The sequence below is a fragment of the Kogia breviceps genome, chromosome 3 (genome assembly GCF_026419965.1).
Source record: "Kogia breviceps isolate mKogBre1 chromosome 3, mKogBre1 haplotype 1, whole genome shotgun sequence".
Taxonomy (NCBI): Eukaryota; Metazoa; Chordata; class Mammalia; order Artiodactyla; family Physeteridae; genus Kogia; species Kogia breviceps.
The window spans coordinates 25,832,729-25,839,637 of record NC_081312.1 but is presented as its reverse complement, the minus strand read 5'-3'; the positions used below and the strand labels follow the sequence as shown (position 1 = coordinate 25,839,637).

Here is a 6,909-nt window from a genome sequence, read left to right as displayed (position 1 = left end):
CCAGGCTTCATACAGTTTGAGTGGCTGTGGGCTTCCTTTTTTCCAGATGAATCACTGCTCTGTGTGTCTGACTGCGTGTGCCCTCCCCCTGACGTGCCCTGCAGTAATGGGAGTGGACTGGATCTGTGCACAGAGCAGCTCCTCCTGTGACTTGCCTTAACTGTGCCAAGTATCCTGCTAGGCATTCTTGTGCATTCCTCATCCAACCCTTACAGCGACCCATGAGGGCACGAACCATGAGGTGCATTAAACTGAGGCTTTAAAGGTTTACTGGAGTGTTCAAGTTCACACAGTTGACCCAAAAATTCAACCAGGCCCTCTGGCCCCCGAAGCCTCCACTTCTGCCCACAGCACCACCCTGCCTCTTCTGGTGGCTCTTGGGCAACAGTGTCATGGGCATTCAGGCCACGTAGACGGGGGGGACCTGACGTAGCTGAGGACCCCACTGTGCCAGGAAGGGGTTAATTGGGATGCCCTCAGCAAGCTCTGGTTTGGTGAGGCCGGTTGCCACAGCAACAGCAAGGCTGGGGGGAGAGGGAGGCCAGCACAGCAGGCTCTTCTGAATCACTGGGTGTACAGCCCATATGTTTATTCTGTGGTGAACCCCTTCCAGGGTCCTCTGGGACTGCACGTGACCACCAGGAGCGGCTGTGCAGGGCAAGGGTGAGGGCAGGGTTTCCCTGAATTGGCAAAGCCAGGCCCTGCTGCAGCCCCTCACCCAGGATACTCTCACCAACACACCCTGGGAGCCTTTCCCACCAGGAAGACCCAGGGTTTGTGCTTTCAGCTTCCAGATCTGCAGACTAGGTAGAAACCAGAAAGAACACACGTATGGGACCAGAAGGAGTTAATCGATCATTCATTCATTCATTCATTTACCAGATACTTAGTTTTTGCCCATAACAGACCAGTCACTGCTCCAGATGCTGTGACCTGAGTTTCAGCTGGAAGCCAGATGAGCTCCGCAGATGCGCTCATGGGCCGGAAGGCCCCACCACATGCTCTCTGTGTCGCTTCAGGCAAGTCCCTTTCTTTTTCTGAGCTTGTCTGCACAATGGGGTCCATTCTGCAAAACAGGGTTGTGTGGATGAGACGATATCTTTGAAGCATTGACCAGCACATAGTAGGACTAAATATGCAGTTATGACATAAAGGCCTGCAGGCCGCTCCCCTTTCCCTCCAGCCTCAGGAGGAGCCAGGTGATGAAAAGATTCGCCAGTGAGGAGCCCCAGACTCTGGACCCTGAGGGTCACCATGAAGTAAAATCTCCACACTGACCCAGTTAGAAAGCCAGGTTCTTCCCTCACTGGGCGTGTGACCTTGGCTTCAGTTTGCCCATGTGTGATGCAGAAAGGATCCTCCAACACTTACAGGAGGGAATATACCTGAGCTGATAGGCGGCATCATAGTGGGTGACTGACCATTCCGTTCTACCATCTGAGTCACACCCAGGTCAGAGGAGCCCAAGGCTGCTACCCCCAGGTATGATAAGACCCCACTCCTATAAGCGATATCATGAGATATTTGTTTTTCTCTGACTTACTTCACTCAGTACGACGATCTCTAGGTCCATCCATGTTGCTGCAAATGCATTATTTCATTCTTTTTTAGTGGCTGAGTAATATTCCATTGTATATACGTACCACATCTTCTTTATCCATTCCTCTGTTGATGGACATTTAGGTTGCGTCCATGTCCTGGCTATTGTAAATAGTGCTGCAGTGAACACTGGGGTGTATGATATGTGGATTCTAAAAAAAAAAACCACATACAGATGAACTTATCTACAAAACAGAAATAGAGTTATAGATGTACGAAATAAACTTATGGTTACCAGGGGGTAAGGGGAGGAGGAATAAATTGGAAGATTGGGATTGACATATACACCCTACTATATATAAAATAGATCACTAATAAGGACCAACTGTATAGCACAGGTAACTCTCCTCAATACTCTGTAATGGCCTACATAGGAAAGGAATCTAGAAAAGAGTGGATATATGTGTATGTATAACAGATTCACTTTGCTATACACCTGAAACTAACACAACATGGTAAATCAACTACACCCCAATAAAAATAAATTTTAAAAAAGACCCCACTCCTGGTCTCACACTCCGGCCTGGATCTTTGCCTACAATGGACCTCAGAAGCTATCTGCTGATTTGATTCAAGTTTGATTTTCTAAGCCGAGCTACCCTAGCCAAGGAGAAACACCCCTCCCAACGCCAGACCAAGGCTCTTCCCTCCCTGTTTCCTACTTAATTTGTCCCCCGTCAGCCCTGAGCTTGACTACGTGACCTCCCCACCCCACCCGAGGCCTGTTTTCATGGAAGGACCCCTGAAGTCCTCAAGGTCAACCCCGGAGCCACCCTCTGCAGCCTCAGCAAGAGCAGGCCTGGTGGGCCTGCTCAGAAGCTCAGCTGGGCTGATTACAGATAAGCCCAAAACCAAACCCATACTTAGGGAATCAGCAAAGAAGAAAAACATTTAAGAATTTTGCATTTTATATTTCAAAAAATACAAAACTTCAAAATAGACATCATGGGAGAATTGAAAACATAAAACGGCTTCCTCACACTTATTTCGTGGCTTAGTATTGATTTATTTTGTACTGCTCAGGGAGGTGGAGATGGCCTAATCTTCTCGAAGCTTGGTGCCTCTGGAAGTTTTAATCAGGGCCTGGGAAATGGAAATGCAGCACACAGTCTGTGGACTCCCCTCAAGTCCGTCCCTGGAGACAGAGAGGGAAGACGTCTTTCTCTTGCTTCACTCTGACACCAAAGGAGGTGAGATTAAGCTTGGTAGGAGGTGCTGCTAATGAGACATCCAGGATTTTCTTCTCTCGCCACTCTTGAATTTTCTTCTCCTTTGCTGGGTGTCAGGGGACATATTTACACCAGGACAGGGTTTACAGAGCGGATCACAGCTGTCATTTACTGGTGAATTCTTTCTAGAAATTCGATGGGTTGGGAGGAAGCACGAATGGGGGCCTGCAAGGTTGGCAGAGGAAGTGCAGAGATGAAAAATCTCCAGCTCAGCCTGGCCCCTGAGTGGGAAATTGTGTAACAAAGGCTCAAGCCAAAACGTAAAAGAGAAGGACAGACAGACAGACATGCCTAGCAAACATGTCCTCCTGTGAGGAAGTCAGAAAACACTTGCACAGCAGAAGGAAAGGAGGAGGGTGGGGAGAGAGGAGAAGGGAGCCCAGGGAAAAAGTCTGAGGAATTTTTTTTTCTTTCCTTCTTCCTTACTTCCTTTCTTTTTTAACAGACTTTTTTTAAAGAGCATTTTTAGGTTCACAGCAAAATTGAGCAGAAAGTACACAGGGTTCTTATGTGCTGCTGTGCCCACTCACACACAGCCTCCTCCCAACCATCAACATCCCCACAAGAATGGTACACTTGTTACAATCAATGAACCTACACTGACACATCGTTATCACCCGAAGTCCATAGTTCACACTACGGTTCACTCCTATGTTGTACATTCTATGTATTTGGACAAATACGCTCCACTGTAGTATCACACAGAAGAGATTCACTGCTCTGAAAATCCTCTGTGCTCTGCCTATTCCTCTCTCCCTTCCAACTAACTAACCCTTGGCAACCATTGATCTTTTTACCATCTCCATAATTTTGCCTTTTCCAGAATGTCATAGAGCTAAAATCATACAGTAGCCTTTTCAGATTGGCTTCTTTCACTGAGTAATATGCATTTAAGATTCCTCCAGGGCTTCCCTGGTGGTGCAGTGGTTGAGAATCCGCCTGCCAGTGCAGGAGACACAGGTTTGAGCCCTGGTCCAGGAAGATCCCACATGCCGCGGAGCCACTAAGCCCATGCGCCACAACTACTGAGCCTGCACTCTAGAGCGTGCGAGCCACGACTACTGAAGCCCACGTGCCACAACTACCGAAGCCCGCACGCCTAGAGCCCGTGCTCTGCAACAAGAGAAGCCACTGCAATAAGAAGCCCCCGTACCACAACGAAGAGTAGCCCCCACTCACCACAACTAGAGAAAAGCCTGCGTGCAGCAACGAAGACCCAACGCGGCCAAAAATTAAATAAATAAATCTATTTTTTTTTAAAAAAGGTGAATGCAAGAAATCCTACCTTAAAAAAAAAAAAAAAAAAAAGATTCCTCCGGGTCTTTTCAGAGCTTGAAAGCTCATTTCTTTTTTTAGTGCTGAATGATATTCCATTGTCTGGATGTACGACAGTTTATTTACCCATTCACCTATTGAAAGACATCTTGGTTGCTTCCAAGATTTGGCAGTTATGAATAAAGCTGCTATAAGCATCTGTGTGCAGGTTTTTGTGTAAACATAAGTTTCAGCTCCCTTGGGTAAATACTAAGGAGTGTGATGACTAAATCGTGTGGGAAGAGTATGTTTAGTTGTATTAAAAAAAACACCAAAGTGGCTGTACCATTTTGATTCCCGACAACAATGAATGAGAGTTCCTGTTGCTCCACATTCTCACCAGCATTTGGTGTTGTCAGCTTTCTGGATTTGGGCCATTCCATTGTTGTTTGAACTTGAAGTACCCTAATGACATATGATGTGAAGTATCTCTTCATATGCTTGTTTGCCAACTGTATATTTTCTTTAGTGAGGTGTCTGTTTAGGTCTTTGGCCCATTTTTTTATAAATCAACTTATTATTGAGTTTTAAGAGTTCTTTGTATATTTTGGATGCCAGTCCTTCCTGAGATCTGTATTTTGCAAGTGTTTCCTCATCTGTGGTTTGTCTTCTCATTCTCTTGAACCTTAGCTTTTGAGCTGATGGTTCCAGCCCTTGACTGAGCCAGCTATGGTGTAAGGTTAGCCATTTCCACCTAATTCAGGATTCCTCTAGTGGACAGTCTTTGCTCCGCGCACCTAGGAGGCTGGCAGAGACCTTATCAGATCTGTACTGGGGTCTGCTGGCCTCTCCCTGACCTGCCCAATCTGGAGTTCTCTCTACTCCTTCCCAGGGGCTGCTCCACACAAACTCCTGTGCACAACTAACTCTGTCTCAGCACCTGCACCTTCAGACCTAACTGACCTAGCCCTGGGGAGGAAAGAAATCAGAGTGATGGGACAGATGAGGACTGAGGGGAGTCAGGGAAGGACCCACTGATAATGTCAGGCTGAAATCTGGAGCCAAGACAGTGCCCGGCAGCCAAGGGGTCCAGAGAAGGGAGCAGCAGGTATAAAGTCTCTTGCCTATGTGACTGAGGCAGGGGTGCCTGCCTGAGGAGTGGGAGGAGACGAGGACAAAGGTTCAAAGATTGGGATGGGGGCACATCCTCCAGGCCACAGTCAAAGGTGGGATTTATTCCAGATGCAGTGAGTAGCCATCAGAGGGTTTTCAGCCTAGAAGTGACACGATCTGATTTGCATTTTTAAAATCTCACACTGGGTGCTGGGTGGAGAATGGATTACAAGGGGAGAAGCAGGGAGACCAGTTGGGTATTTTATTGCTTTGGTTCATGTAAGTATCCCAGCGCAACAACTTCTCCCCTGCAAAGACAATCATACCGGTCATTTGCACAGAATCCCATGCACACTCACAGCAAACACTCACACACCCCACAGTCACTCACACTCATAAAGACCCACTGACTCTCCTGGACACATGTGAACATGCATGCATCCGTGTTCCCCCATGTGCACAGAGGCATACAAGTCTCATGCACACAGGCTCTCCCATACATGGCACCAGCAGATATTTTCATGCAGATGCAAGCACATGCACTCCCATTTATACACACACTTCCTCACACATATATGAGATACTTTCATGCACACACACACACACACACACACACACATAGAACTACACAGCTACACAGACACACCATTCCCCATTTTCCAAAGAGAAGTAGGTCTGAGCAGGGGAGGTAGCTGGGGAAAGGTGTCAGGGTTTTTACAAGAGGAGGTGATAATTGCGAATAGTCACGGGAGAAACAAGATGCCCAAACGAATGCCTGCTTCACCCTAAATTGCACCTGATGGTTGGGTCAGCCAGTTACTAGCCAGACGGCATTAAAGCCTTCATTCATCAGGTTGCCTCAGTCCCCAGTTCTGTAGTTCCTCCTCATTCAGGCACTGCCACCCCCCTGCCCACCCACCCCCAGCATCCATCAGCCCTCACTACACTCTTGAGGACTCACAGTGAGACAGGCCTGGGACCTGAGACCCTTTGCTGCAGTGCTGCAAAGCTTGCACCTGGACACACCTCCCCTAGAGCTACAAAATACAAAGAAACTATATGGGACTAAAAATAACTGTGAGCCTGCGCAGTTGGGGCAAATTCCGGACCCAAAAAGACAAAAAAAACCCCAACTGCCATATCTGAAGAGCCTGGAGCAAAAACAGGGTGTCAGAAGCAAACGCAGGGCACTGAGCATGCCCCCCACACTCAACACCAGCTAAGGGGTGAGAAAAACACCTAAACCACCCCTCTGGCCTGACCCCTGGATACACCCCTACCCCTACCCCATATAAGGAAAAAGCTTGCCCCCCTCAGCAAGCGAGCAAGCAAGGGAACCTGTTGTCTGTTCTAGTTCCCCCCTGCTGCAGCAGGGGCCCTAGGAAAGCCTTGCCTGAATTTCTCATCTGGCCTGTAGTCAATTTCTATTGCTTGGGGAAGGCCAAGGCCCCTGGTCGGTATCAACAGGGCATGGGGGGGAAGGCATCCTGTCTGCCCCTAAATCCCTGGGAAGTCCTACAGCTAGTGGGAGGAGGAGGAATGGGAGATTTCCTTGAGAGCCTCACCTGCTAAGGCAGGTGGAGGGCAGAGGTCAGGCTAGGAGGTGGGAAGGTAGCAGGGGTAGGGACTACTTTAGGAAAACCTGGACTCCTCAGAAAGGCCTTTTCAAGGCCCTGGAGGACCTGCGCCACCCCTCCCTTGTCACTGGGTCCTC

General features: G+C 48.3%; 1 long non-coding RNA gene across 5 annotated transcripts in view; it reads right to left on the bottom strand.

Moving 5' to 3' along the window:
* Positions 1-847: 847 nt before the first annotated feature.
* Positions 848-6,909, bottom strand: part of LOC136793777 (uncharacterized) — an 87,146-nt gene continuing 81,084 nt past the window's right edge. For all 5 annotated transcript variants that reach the window (XR_010839456.1, XR_010839454.1, XR_010839458.1 and 2 more), the window contains 2 exons: positions 1,544-1,751; positions 848-1,066 (listed from right to left, as the gene is read on the bottom strand). This is a non-coding gene — a long non-coding RNA (uncharacterized lncRNA). The remainder of the gene's footprint in view (positions 1,067-1,543; positions 1,752-6,909) is intronic.